Genomic DNA, 15,668 nt, shown 5'->3' on the forward strand with positions numbered 1-15,668 from the left:
GGCTTTCAACTATAAATGCATTTTTAGAGTTGAATTATATAACAAATATTTGCCGGTTAATACGCACTCATTAATTATATTATTTATAACAAAATTTTAATATTATTATTTTAATTATAAATTAAAGTCAACGTTAAGATTTAAATTTCATTAATATTTTCAATTTCTATTGTTATGGCAACTATGAACTATTTTTCAAAGGTTTTAATATCATATTGGTCATTAATTAATCTACTAACCATTCAATTGCTTTGATCCAATAAAAAAATTGTCAATTAATTTTTTTTTAATAATTTTTAAGGTGAAAAATGAAAATTAAATTTGATTGGACCAAAATCTCGGATTAATCGTTATGTAATATAAAAAAAAATCTATTTCTAATTAATTAATGTTCAAAATTTTTTTTTTTTATCATATCAATTCTCTCTCTTAAAAATTAATAAGCTAAAAATTAACTAATTAGGGGAGGATTTAATTGAGATTGTATATCAATATTTAAGTTATACTAATTTGATCATACTTTTCCTACCCTTTCATCTCAAAATAATATATTTATTTTTATTTTTATATATTTTAAGAAAATATAGTTAATATAATTAAAATAATAAATTTTATTTAATTTAATTTTTCTTAATATACACTTTACTCATATTCCATTAAAAATTAAATAAATTATGTTATTAAATTTTTGTTAGAATACATTTTATTTTTCAATACATTTTAAATAAAATCATATTAATAATCAAATAAATAAACTAAGATTTCAAAATAAAAAGTAATCTATAATTTGGGATAGATAAAAAAAAGGAAAGTAGGTATATTTTTATGGGACAAGGGGAGTATTTATTTCCAAGTAATGCGGCAATTAACATTCTAGATTTGCTACCTTATGTTGTACATACATGGAATTCCCTGAAAGCGGTAAAGGGAATTGAAACGAATGTTTCTGTAATTCTAGATCCTCTAATTGAGAACTTTCATGGCTTCCAAGTGTTGGCAAGACTCATCCTTTGAGGGTTTGCAAGGAATTGGAATCAGCTGCAAAACATTCTTTCTTCCAACTGTGGCTCCAAATGCTTCTGTCATGTCTAAAGTTTCTGGTGTGATTCCATCTGGCAACTGCCAATCAAAATGATAGAGTAGCCTTGCCAGAGGAAGCTCCATATTTGCCAAACCAAAAGCTATGCCTAGACAAATTCTCCTTCCAGCTCCAAATGGGATTAATTCAAAATTTATCCCTTTAAAATCCAATGAACTGTCAATTAATCTTTCTGGTTGAAAGGTGTCAAGATCAGTCCAAGTCACCGGATCTCTCCTAATTGCCCAGGCATTCACAATGATCTTGGTTTTGACAGGCAATTCATACCCATCAATCTCTCAACTTTCTCTGCTTTCCCTTGGAAGTAACAATGGTGGTGGAGGATGTAGCCTTAAAGTTTCTTTTAGAACTAATGGTAAATACTTCAATTGCTGAACGTCTGCTTCCCGGATTGTTTTCTTCCCTTTAAAAGCTTGCCTTATTTCATCCTGTGCTTTCTTTAAAATTCTTGGATTTTTCATCATTTCTGACATTGCCCATTATACTGTTGTTGAAGAAGTGTCAATTCCAACAATGAACAAATCATGTATCAATTGCAAGAGATTTTTATAGGTCAATTTCAAACATATAAAACTACACAGATAGATTTCAATGGCAGAGAACTAACCAAGATGACAGCTTTGAGGCTGTTGGTTGTGACAGGACACTGAAGTCTGCCACTTCCTTGAAGCTTCAATAGAACGTCTATAAGGTCTTCTTTCTTTGATTCAAGTTCACTGCTACTTTTGCTCATCAGTTTCTTCTCATGTTCGTCTACGTTATTACCAAAGACCATGCCCAATTCGTCTTGATGTTTCTCTAATTTTCCTTTGACTCCAGTGACTACATGCAAAAACCCTATTGAAGGGTATAAATCTGCTATATTAAAACCTCCTGCCAATGCCGTTGCTTCCCTGATCAGTGCTATGACTGCGTCGTAGTCTTTGCATTCGTCTCCAATTGCGGCTTTGCACGTAATCACACTAGTCAGCTGGAATATTTTTTTGCTGAAATTGACTAGTCTTCTTGCAGACATCTGAATGGAATCTATGGGTTTGACGACCTCATCTTCATGAAGAGAAGAGAACAATGCAACCCTTTTAGGCCCTAGGAGTTCTGTCAAGCTAACCTTTTTCATCTGCTTACAGTATTCTCCAAGTGGAGAGAAAGCAATAACTTAACCACCATATGTTATAATTTTAGACGCAAGAAGTTCTGGCCTATGTGCAAAGATAAGATCATGTGTCTTCATCACTTCTTGAGCCATCATGGGATTTAATGCGATAACTGCAGAAATTTCACCCAATTGCAGGTGCGTGAGGGTCCATACTCCTGGCTAGTTCTGCAAGAGCATGATGAGGCTGTGAACCTGCTAAATTGTGCAGGTTTCCAATAACTGGCAATTTGGAAGGCCATGGAGGTAGTCTTTTAGGTAACCTCTCTACAGAAGCTTTAGTTTTCTAGCAACAAATTTTCATGTGAACAGGAGCAGAAGAAGGATGAAAATGGATAGACACTGTGGAAGCCGAAGCTCCCACCTTTGCTGGGGACGAAGTAAATATTCTCATATTTGAAGGTGAGAAAGTTAGAGATCCCATGTTTACACAGAAGAAAGGAAGAGCTTAATTGGAACTTCTGACAGAATTTTAGCCTAGCTAAACTTAACTAAGAAAGAGAGCATATTAAGAACAAAAGAAAATGGGAGAAGCTTATCTTTTTATTGAATAATGATCTACTTAAATACATGAGTTTGCAACTAAAAACTAGAAATAAAAGCAACAAACTTTCTAAACTTTAGCTACTAACTTTAACAGTTATTAAATAACAAAAAATCAAAACAAATCTCCTAAAAACTTGGTCAAAGAGTATATGTTGCACTGAATATCAGTTGCAGCACTTACAACTTGATCTTAAAGACACCTGGCATTCAAACCTAAACTTGCAGCCTTAGTTACACATGTGGATCCACCTCTGCTAGCCATGTCAGCATCCATATCAGCAACCTTGCAACTACTAATGCACACATTCAATACTCCTTGAATCAGTGGGTGGAGATTCCAAGTTTCCTCTTAGAAACTCAAACTTGCTTCTAGGAAGAGCTTTAGTGAAGTTATCTACTAGCTGGTTTTCAATCTTGCAATACTTCAAGCACACTGCACCATCCTTTTGAACATCTCTAAGAAAGAACAACTTTATACTGAAATGCTTTGTTTTTCCATGGAAAATTGGATTGTTGGAAATGGCTATAGCTGCCTGATTATCCACAAAGACTTTTGTGCTTTCCTTCTGTTCCATATGCAGATCAACTAATAATTTTTTGAGCCACAAAGCTTGATTCACTGCTGCTGTAGCAGCAATGAACTCTGCTTCAGCAGTTGATTAAGCCACTATCTCCTTCTTTTTTGAACTCTATGAAAATACTCCTGAGCCAAGTGTGAAGCAATACCCTGAAGTACTTTTCATATCATCATAGGAACCAGCCTAGTCACTATCCGAGAAACCAAGAAACTGAAAATCCTAGCTTTGTTGAAACAAAATTCCATGATCAAGTGTTCCTTTGACATATCTAAGCATGCGTTTAGCAGCTTTAAGATGCAATTCACTAGCACAATGTAAGAATCTGGATAGAATACTCACAGCATGTAGTATGTCAGGCCTTGTTGCTATGAGATACATCACGTAGCCAATAAGACTTCTGTAGTTAGTCTCCTCCACTTTCTCAGTTCCATCTTCCTTGCAAAACTTCTCCTTTTGATTTATAGGAGTGCTCATTGGCTTGCACTCCTCTATCTGAAATTTCTTTAGGATCTCCTTAGCATACTTCTTTTGGCATATGAAAATGCCTTGCTGATTTTGTTTGATCTCCATGCCAAGAAAGAATGCCATAGCTCCTAAGTCTGTCATCTCAAACACCCTTGTCATTTCTTTCTTGAATTGCTTAATAAGTGTTGCATTGCTTCCTATCACTAAGAGATCATCTACATAAAGTGAGACAATCACAATGTTTTTATCAACATGCTTAACATAAAGAGTGGACTCACTCAGACTCTTCGTAAAGCCTAGGTCCAGCAAGTGTTGATCAATTCTATTGTACCAAGCCCTTGGAGCCTGTTTCAATCCATATAGAGCTTTCTTAAGAAGATAAACTTTGTTCTCTTGACCCTTTACAACAAATCCCTCTGGTTGTTCAACAAAAATCTCCTCTTGTAGATATCCATTGAGAAAAGCTGATTCAACGTCAACTTGAAATACCTTCCACCTATTTTGAGCAGCCAATGCTAGCAGCAACCTGATAGTGTCCAATCTTGCTACATGGACAAAAGTTTCTGAGTAATCTACATCGAACACTTGAGCATAGCCTTTCACCACTAGCCTTACCTTGTGCTTGTTAATGGAGCCATCTGCATTTAGCTTGGTTCTGAACACCCATTTGACACCAATGACTTTTCTGTGCTCAAGTCAGTCAACCAGCTCCCATGTCTGATTTTTCTCAATCATTCTCAACTCCTCCTGCATTGCAACCATCCGTCTTGAATCATTTTCAGCCTCTTCATATCTTGCTGGTTCAAGAATAGCAACACTGCATCTTTGATAAACATTAGAGAGCAATCTAGTGCCTCTTACAGAAGGGTCATCAACTAACAGATCCTGATTTTGTATAGGATCTTTTCTACAGTATTCCAGCTCCATTGCTCATTCTCTATGAAGTGCACATCCTTGCTTATGAGAATTTTCCTTGTGTGAGGTTGGAAAACTCTGTAAGCCTTAGATATTGAGCTATATCCCATAAAGATGCCAGGCTCAACTTTCTTATCAAGCTTATCTCTTTTAATCTGTGGCACATGAGTAAAACACAAGCATCCAAACACTTTAAAATTTTGCAAAGAGGGATTGTAACCATACCAGGCCTCAAAAGGAGTCTTCCCATTCATTGCTTTGGTGGGAAGTCTGTTTAATAGAAATACTACAGTATTTGCAGCCTCTACCCAATACTCCTTAGGCAATCCTTTTTCATAGAGCATGCACCGGACCATTTCCACAATTGTTCTGTTCTTCCTTTCACTCACTCCATTCTATTGTGGAGTGTATGGAGTAGTGAGTTGATGCTCAATACCTGCTTCTTCACAGAACAAGTTAAATTGTTCTGAAGTATATTCTTTTCCATTGTTAGAACTTAGAACTTGAATCTTGCAGCCACTTTAGTTCTCAATCCACTGCTTGAATTTCAAAAAAACTCCTGCAACTTCTAACTTAAACCTGAGAAAATAAATCCAACACATTCTAGTGAAGTCATCAATGAAAACTATGTAATATTTACTCCCTTTAAGTGAAGGAGTTCTCTAAGGTCCAGCCAGATCAGTGTGGATGAGTTGCAGCTTCTCAGTTGCTCTCCAAGTTGACTGTGAGAAGGGTAATCTTGCTTGCTTACCAAATTGACAAGCCTTGCAATTTGGCATGTCAGCTTCCAAGTGCGGCAATCCTTGAACCAACTGCTTCCTTTGCATAGACAAGATTGCTGCATGATGAAAATGACCTAGTCTTTCGTGCCAGGTCTCTGTGTTGCTCATAGCAATAGGATAAGCTGCTTGCTCCTCCTTCATTGGATCTAGTGAGAAGCTTTTGCCTCTCATTTTGATTTTGAAGACTTCATCATCATTGGCATCCTAGATTAGACATTATTTATCTTCAAAGATGACTTTAAATCCCTTCTCAAGTAACTATCCCACACTTAGCAAGTTTTGGTCAATATCAGGTACAAATAAAACATCAGTAATTAATTTTGTACCTGTGCAACTTTCAATGGCTACAATTCCCTTTCCTTTGATAGTAATGTGCTCACCATTGCCAATTTTGACTTTTGATACCTATGATCTGTCTAGCTCTCTGAAAAGCTCTTGATCATAGGTCATGTGATTGGTACAACTACTATCCACTAGGCAACATTCACTTGAGCTGCTGCTTGCAAAACAGGTTACTACAAACAACTACTCTTCCTCCTCCTGTTGGTCTACAACTTGAGCCTCATTCCTCTGCTGAAAATTGCTTTTGCAGATTCTCTCATGATGCCCCAACTTGTTGCACTTATCACACTTAACATTAGGTCTTCTCTAACACTTAAAAGGTGGATGACCCTTTTTGCCACAGTGTCTGCAAGGAGGAAATTATTTGTTGTTTCCCCCACTACTGTTGCTGGTGTTAACAGCTGCTTCTGGTGTGCTAGAATTCTTCTTTTTGTTTTTCTTGATTTGCAATTTAGCTTACAATGCACCCTCCATGGAACCTTCAGCCCTCATTATTCTTCTTTGTTCTTGGGCCTGCAAAGCATTTAGAAGTTCTGCCAAGCTGATTCTTGACAGATCTTTAGCATTCTCTAAGGAAGAAATGGTAGCTTTAAATCTTTTAGGGATAGTTACTAGTATTTTTTGAACTATTCTTGAATTAGAAAATTCAGAACCAAGTAATCTTACCTTGTTGAAAATGCTAAGAAGCTTATCAGCATATTCTTTAATTGTCTCTGACTCTTTCATTTTCTGCATCTTAAATTCTCTTACTAGATTTAGCACTTACATTCCCTTTATCCTCTCATCTCCTTCATATTCATTCTTGAGGAAATTCCAGATTTCAAATGCTAATTTCATTGTCATAATTCTTGTGAAAATTATTGATGAGACAGCAACAAACAAAGAAGCTCTTACCTTTGACTTTCTTGCTTTCCTTTCCTTATGATTTCTGAGCTATGCCAATGTTGGATTGTCTAGTAATGGAAGAACTTCATAGTCTTCCTCAACAGCTTCCCAAAGATCATTTGCCTCTAGGTGTGCCTCCATTCTGACGGCCCAGACATGATAATTGCCACCATTAAACACTGGTGGTGCTGGTGCTATGAATAGTATTTCAGAATCCATTTATTTAATGGATGGAAGCAAGATGTTTAGGCCTTTTTGGTGAGGTTCACTTGGTTCACTCACAAGTCCCTTTAAGAGGACAGCTCTGATAGTAATTTGACAGAATTTTAGCCTAGCTAAACTTAACTAAGAAAGAAAGCATATTAGGAGCAAAAAAAAAAGGGAGAAGGTCATCTTTTTATTGAATAATGATCTACTTAAATACATGAGTTTGCAACTAAAAACTAGAAATAAAAGCAACAAACTTCCTAAACTTTAGCTACTAACTTTAACAGCTATTAAATAATAGAAAATCAAAACAAATCTCTTAAAAACTTGGTCAAAGAGCATATGTTGCACTGAATATCAGTTGCAACACTTACAACCTAATCTTAAAGACACCTAGCATTCAAACTTGAGCTTGCAGCCTTAGTTTCACATGTGCAGCCACCTCTGCTAGCCATGTCAACATCCATATCAGCAACCCTGCAGCTACTGATGCACACATTCAATAACTTCTACCATGGAAAGATTTACTGATTATGAGCTCTTTTATACGTTGAAATTGAGAGGGTCCATTAAAGGAAGTTTTAGATTTCAAATCATCCACCATCACTGTGTTGGAAATTTCAACTATTTTTCCAAGGAAAAAAAGGAATTACTATTCCAATTTCTATAGATGAGTCTTATGCTATGTGCGCATAAACCTTAATCTTAAGGACTCATGGTTGGAGTTGTTTGGAAGTGGGGATAATATTCTATAACCATACTTCTTTCTTAGCCGCCTATGAAAGAAAAAACCTATGAACTCTAAATAGTTTTTTAAAATTTGGCCAAATCTATCATGCTGTGAAGTATTATACATAATAATTGGATTCATGAATGAGATTTCATCAATATTTTTTTTAAATAAAATTGAAATAAAGTTATTATTTATATTTACCCAAAAACTATTATTATTTATAGTGCTTAGTTCAATTTTATCACAAACTCTAAAATTCATTTGAAATGGATTCCAATGTTTAGTATAATGTAACTTAAAATAGAGAATTAAAATTCATGTTTGGTATAATTTTAGAATTAAAATTTATTTGTCCTCATTTCTTTAACTACCTTCAAGAGTAAAATTTAAAAATATAAAATATCAAACACTAATGATGATATTAATAGCAGTGTATCTGCTTTTACCAAAATTAATGGTGATATTAATGTTATTTATGACACTAATGATAATATTAATTAGTCTATTAATTATTTTCAGTCCTAAAATTAATTAAATCAACTTTTTATAAAATTAATTTAATTAGTATTATTTCTTTAATTTAATAAATCAAAGGCCTAGAAATAAATTAATGGATAAACATTGGTGCTTAATAGATAATGGGTGGTTAGCCAAGAGGAGGCTATGAAAAGTTAAGGAGGTTGCAGATAATGGGAAGTTAACTTCCACCATTTACAGAACATGAAAGTGGATCTTCTAGACTCTTTCCAGTACTTGAAAGGAGAGTTATAAATATCAGATGAGTAACAACGTAAATACCCTAACAACTCAACTAATCAACCAAATTAGATTCCAATAGTCAATTTATTCTTTATTTTATTCGTCTTTAATTTTTCAAGTTATTGCATTTACTTTTCAAAGTCTTGTACTTTCCAATTAATTAATCAAAGCTTTATTTCAATTTCTATCATAAATTGCCTTCCATTACTCATGGGATTGACAAAACTGTGTACAATAAAGTCAGTTTTCACAATCGTTTGTTTCAAAAAATCAATTATGCACTTAGATGATATACTCAATATCTGGTACACCTGCAATTCCTGCGTAAGAAAAACAATTTTTGGCATATGACTAGTGGGACATATTTCACAAATTATCACATCAACCTTTTTCATTCTACATTGCTATTCTTAGTAAAAAATTACAAATGATTTTTGGCACGCTCAATGCGACAGAAGATCTCATTTCAACTCAAATTTCTATTGTTGAAGTGGCGACACTATGCTTCCAAAAACAAGAAGTGTGCTTGGCAAGGATGCTACTGAGTCTTAAGACACAGAAGGAAGTCCTACAATAGTTGGTCCTAACATTCAAGTTTCTTTCACTATGGAACAATATGAAAAGAGGTCAGCTCCTTAAAGAGAAGAAGTTCAAAATGCAGATGTAATAGAGGTTGCACATACCTTGTTTACTGATCCAACTCAGGAGCGGTGTGAGATAGTTAACAGTTGTATTGATGAAGAAAAATTAGGGTCAACCATTGCGGATGTCTTGATGAAAGGCATGAATAAACAAATGGAGAAAACTAAACAATTTATGGAGAAACTAAATTTTTTACATGCAGGTTATTACTTACAATGATTTTGTGATGGCCAGGTATAGGAAATATGATTTGGGTCACCCATATAGGTCAACCCAAATCCATTAGACTTAAAACCAGAACTAAGAACAACATGAATAATTATATGCATAAAAAAAAAATCTTCTATCAAAAGGTGGCAAAAATCCAAAATTCATGTACATTAGTTAAAGGTTATAACTTACAACATGCAAAAGTATAACTAGGCCAAAGGGCCATATTTCTAATGTACGAATTAAAATTACAAGAAGGAAAAAGTGGCAATGAACAAAAAGGCTTTGGTTCTTTGGTTTTTTATATTCATTTCAACATTGTAAGATGGAGCAATTAATTTCTGCAAATAAAGTACTCATCTAACTTGTGAAGAAATCTATGTAGTTAATGATTAAACATGTGATTATGTGGTTGACTATGTGAAACAAAAATGATAGAGATCCTAGGGTATATGGCATGAACATGGATTAGTATCCATGTAATTAAATCTATGTGTTGGGTTCTGTATTTTCTTCATTGGTATCAAAGCATTGGTATTTGTTTCCTAGTCTAATTAACTTGTATAAATTATTTATAGCATGTTTTGTTACTAATGATTGATGTTGATTTATGAATCAATTTCATGTACTCTGTATGTATTTTATTTTTCTTGAATAAATTTCTTTTTTTGTTCAAATTTGGAATTTTTTAGAAAAATTTTAAATCGGTGTTCTATTTAAGATTTGGATCTGTAAACAAAGATTTAATATGTAAATACAGATTTTTATTCTTTTGAAATAAATTAAAAAAATAAGATCTGAAAAGCATTCGAAGAACACAAGCAATGTGTTCATGGAAGTTGAGCAAAGGGATGCAAGACTATTGGCAACGTTAGAAGGCCTCTTGAAACACGGGCCACTGGCTGGTGGTCTTGGGTTGCCACTAGACGCTTGGCTAGTGGTGCTGCTGCATTTTAGATGGATGGAGAAACACCCAAAATTGTTCCAAGTTCAAAGGGAGATGAGCGAAAGGTACCTTGGCTAGTGTCACTGAATCAAGCATGGCTGCAGTGATGCCGATGTCATTTACCAATAGCGTAGATCACATGGCTAGGCTACCTCCCTTATGGTTGCCAACATTGAATGAGTATGCTTCATCGACTGAAAGAAGGAAAAATATGTAGGACCTCGTGCCCAAAGATTTCAAAATTATTACATAATTACCATTGAAGCCCACATGCCCTTGAAGTTCCCAAAAAAATTGTGAAATTGCCACCACAATATTTAGCCCTTGATTTTCTAATATTTACAAAAATGCCACTGCTTATAGTCACCCCTTGTTTGAACAAAATTATAGGTTTGCCATTAATTTTTTCCTTGCCAAAATTGCCCTCTAACCCACTCCCTTTTTACCAGAATGTGAAATTGCAAAATTTTTAGTTCTTGATGAGAACTACTTTTTTTTCTCTTAAACAAATAAAATTTTAATTTTAATTTTGGTTCAATTAGGACATAAATTAAAATTATTTAATTTAGAATTAATTTTAGAAATTATTTTCTAAAATTAATTGAGGGTAATTAAAAAATAAATTGTTGAATTAAATTGTTTAATTCAATATTTAACTTTAGAAAAATTCTTTTCTAAGATTAAAAATGACAAACTATGGGAAAATCAAATTAATTTGATGATTTCAATTAAAATCAGTTTTAATTGATCTCATTAAAATCAATTGCAGTAATTCTGAAATTGTTTTGGAATCAATATTCCTAATATGATAAAGAAATGGAACTAAAATTGTTTAATCTATTTAAATTTTTAGAAAATTAAAAAAATATATTTTTCTAAAATTTATATGGGGCAAACTAAAATTAATATATGATGAATTCTAAATTTGTTTTAGAATTTTATATCTCTAATTGTCTTTACATAGTTATTTATATGTTAATAACTATGCATATAAGATATAAATATGTATATGTGTGTCTTATTACATATTTCAATATTAGATATTGAGTATATTATTCTTTAATCTTGATTTTAAGAAATATAAGATTATGGTTCCTTAATAATTAATTACATTAACCTTATTATATATTAGAATTTTAGATGATAATTGGGAACATAATGAACTTCAATTTTAAATCTAAAGTGAAATAAGTGCTAGTACAATTAATTATTGTATAGGATATTTATGCATATGAATTTAGGCTTCATTGCATATTGTCTCATATTAGTCTATATTTGTATATTAATATGAAAATCCAATGTCCTAGAAGAGCATGAGACTCTTAATTTGTCTATGACCTATTGGGGTGATATATTGCTTACCACCGCACTTGTCCTTAACTAAGTTAGATCCAAATTCAATTATTATAACTCCTTTTGTGTATGGACTAATAGAAAACTCGACTTAAGTGTTTTTGAAACCTTCAGGTGTGTTGTTTCTATTCATAATCCTTCTAATAAATATGAAAAATTAGGTCTAAGGGAAAGGAAATGTATTTTTATTAAATCTTCAAAACAATCAAAAGAACATTTATTTATAAGTGAATAAGATAGTGACACGATAATTGAATTTGAATAACGAGATGTCACATTCTTAGAGAATGACATTCCTCATCAGGAAGAGATAAGTTAAGATCTATCTCTATATGAAATTGTGAACTAGATCATCTCCACTATAGAAACTCAAATGGATTCTTTTTCCAAATGGGAGTATTTCAACTAACTATGAAACAAGTTTCAATTGCCATCAAAATATAACCTATACTAAATCCATCTAATATTACTAGTACCATTGGAGTAACATAAACATTAACGAGTCAATTTATCAATCTTAACCACAATGATTGAGTCATACATATGTTCCTCATCGTTGTTTTGAGATCAAAGGGGAACATTTATAGTTACTTCACAAGATAAAGAAAGAGGTGATTATAAGTATATCCCTCATGTGCCCTACCAAGGATAAATGGATTTAGGCAATGAAAGAAGAGATGGATTCCAAATCAAACCAAGTGTGGAAATTGGTTGATTTACTAAAAGGAAGCGAAGCAAATGAGAAAAGTCCTTTATGTTAATGCAATTGGTAGTCTGATGTACGCTTTGACTTAATATCTGCTATGTTATTGAGCTGATTAGTAGATACCTATCCAATTAAGGACATCTACATTAAAAATAGTTACAAGGATACTAAGGTATCTATAAGAATATTGATATTAAATATAACATTATTATAGACTGTTAGTAGTATGTCCTAGAGCATATCATTTAGTATGTATCTTGTACATGTTTTATTAATAAAAGGCATTTTCACTTTTTAATTTACATAATATATTTATGTGTAATAGAAAAGGTCCATTGATATTTTATTAGAAATTCTATTCTTAAGTTGTTAAGAATATGAGTGAGAGTATTTCTAGCACAAAGTATCATAAATTAGTTCACAATCGAGGATACTTCACAATAAGGACATGACTTATCTAGAAAGGTTGTAATCATGTTTGTTCCCAAGTTATTTACATGAGATGTAAATAAGATGAAATGTTGAGTCTCATGCCATATAACAAACATGATAGGCACTTATGCATGATAAGTAGGTCGAACCAATGACATTTATGACAAGCACATGGAGTTTACTCTTGTCAATGCATTGTCATAAATCATATTAGTGCATATAATCTTTAGACCTGAGATAGCACAGTTATCTTGCATATAGGTGGTTTGAGTTTGATACTGCTTTCATACTTGTACTGTGTATGGGTATATGGGTATGTGTTGACTCCTACTAGTTATATATGGAACTAGGTGTTGATTAAGATGGAATCTGTTACCCTAAGTAAATAGGGATAAAATCCTATGTTCATTTAATTGTTCTTGATATTTCAAGTTCTTGGCCAAGACAGATAGATTTAATCAGAAAAGAGTTTCTGATGAGAAAATATTTTTAATCAAGAACTGGAATTAAAAGAGAACATAATATTCATAGCAAATGGGGTTTAACATAAACTATGACTCCAGCTTGAATTGGGATTTTGTAACAGAGAGATTCTAGTGCATGGTAACATATGATTACAGGTTCATTTAAGGTAAACCTTATTACTGATTGGGTGGCCATGGTATACTATGCTAGGTGTTAACCATGGTCTATGAGGTGCATAAAATGATTTAGAGAAATCATTTATGGTAAGAAAGAGTTCTGATAATATTAAGAGTTGATATCATGTCTCATTGCCAATTAGTGATGAGCCTAGTGAGTCACACACATACACAAGAAATCATCAAGTTAAATATGATTTAATTAATTAGTTAAAGAGTTTAATTGATTAATTAAATAAGTTTGGTTTGCAATTAGATTGCAAAGTTCCTAGCATGGCTTGAAACCAAATCTAGGTTATTGGATGTATAGTATAAGTTAAATTTATATTTAAAGTGTTTAAATATGAATTTAATTATGAGAAGTTAATTAATAGAGATTAATTAATTAATTTATATTTGATATAAATTGATTAGAAGAAGAGAAATAATTATTTTGGGTTGAGAACTCAAAATTAAGACACAAGGGTATTTTAGTCATTTCACAGGGTGACATGTGGCACCATGAGATGGTGACATATGGCACTACACATAAGCTTGCCATTTGTCTTCTAATCATGTAAGATGATCAAAGTCAAGATTAAATCTAAGTTTAACACTTGGCACAATGTGATTGGGTCAATTAAACCTAGAGCCAATCAGAAGGTGACATGTGGCAAGGGTTTTAAGTGGTGACCTAGCTATATAAGGGAAAGGATGAAAAGAAAAATAACAATCTGCTCATTCTCTCTTTGGTGCCGCCACCCTTGCCTTGTTCTTCCTCTCTTCTTTTTCATCTCTCATCAATTCAAAGAGAATTGCCAACATTCTCTTGAATTAAAATCGCTAGAAATCGTTTCTAGTGTCCAATATACATCTGTAATCTCTCTAAAGGCAAAACCTGAATTTCTAATTAATTGGAAAGGCTTAAGAAGCTATTCAAGGGGCTGCTATTGGTGATCTTGATGTGGACAAGCTAGAGGGACAACATCTGGTGTCCTAGGTGCATCCCAAACGTACCAAACATAACTACAGTGCATCAAAAGGTTAGTGCACTTGTTCTTGATTTAATCTAGGGTTCTAATGAATTAATCAGTTAATTCTAAAATCTTAAATGGCAAATGTAGATCCAAAAAAACATATTAAAAGTGTTTTAATATGCTGTTTATCATTGAAATCAAATAGATAAAAATGAATCTTGCATGATGCATGTGACCCTAGAAGAAAAATTTTTGAATTCAATGATATAAACTTATGTTTTTCATGCTTTCGCTCCTTCAATTGGTATCAGAGCCACTATATTTGCCATTTAGATTATTGATTATATGATTTAATTGTGTGATTTGATCATGAGATGGTTGATTCATTGCTAATTGCAAAGCAAAGGTGGCGACATGCTTTGTTGGGCCTATGGTGTGCAAGGTATGATGGATATTGAATGTGCAATTGGTGTATAATCTAAGGTCCATTTTATGTCTAATTAAATTGTTTAATTAGAATTATAATCACACAATTAAATTTATTTGAATGAGATTCAAATCTGAATTTTTAAAATTATTTGAATAAGATTCAAATATAAATTTTAAATTTGGTTGAATGAGATTCAAATATGAACTTTTAAATTTGGTTGAATGAGATTCAAATCTGATTTTTTTTTTAAGTTTGTTTGAATGTGATTCAAATATGAATTTTTAAATTTGTTTGAATGTGATTCAAATATGAATTTTTAAATTTTTTTGAATGATATTCAATTTTAGATTTTTAAGTTGAATATGAGATATTCAATTTAATTTAAGTATGTATATTTCATTTAATTGTTATATAGTAATATGCATGATGGATGATCATGGACAATAAAAGATCAATGTGATTGGATTTATTTCTTTTAATTTTCTTTATGTTGTAAATTAATTAATTAATTTTAATTTATTTTGGTGGCATGTATTATAAAGGTTGTAATATTTTTTTTTGTTGTAATTTCATTTATTTGGTTCTTATAAATTCGCCTTGGTATGCCAAGGATTACTATATAATTGGATTGTAAGAAGATCAAGGAGGTCAAGAGCATTGGTGGGACCAGTGAGAGGAATTCAAGATCAAGTGTTGATTATGTACTCCTTCAGCAACTCTTGTAATATGAATAAATGAAATGCACCTAGGAATGCCCTGATTCAATTCTTGGTGGCTCAAAATTGAATCCCTTAGAAAGTCCATGATCATGCCATATTTATTATTCATGAATGCATGAGATGTATGGGAATGTATGCAAGTATATGATATATGCATGTTAATTAGATA

At 32.5% G+C, this 15,668-nt stretch overlaps 1 pseudogene; it reads right to left on the minus strand.

Annotated features, from left to right (window-relative positions):
• Window positions 1-928: 928 nt before the first annotated feature.
• Window positions 929-2,676, minus strand: LOC131180225 (premnaspirodiene oxygenase-like; annotated as a pseudogene).
• Between the last annotated feature and the right edge of the window lie 12,992 nt (window positions 2,677-15,668).

The sequence above is a fragment of the Hevea brasiliensis genome, chromosome 5 (genome assembly GCF_030052815.1).
Source record: "Hevea brasiliensis isolate MT/VB/25A 57/8 chromosome 5, ASM3005281v1, whole genome shotgun sequence".
In the NCBI taxonomy this organism is placed as follows: domain Eukaryota; kingdom Viridiplantae; phylum Streptophyta; class Magnoliopsida; order Malpighiales; family Euphorbiaceae; genus Hevea; species Hevea brasiliensis.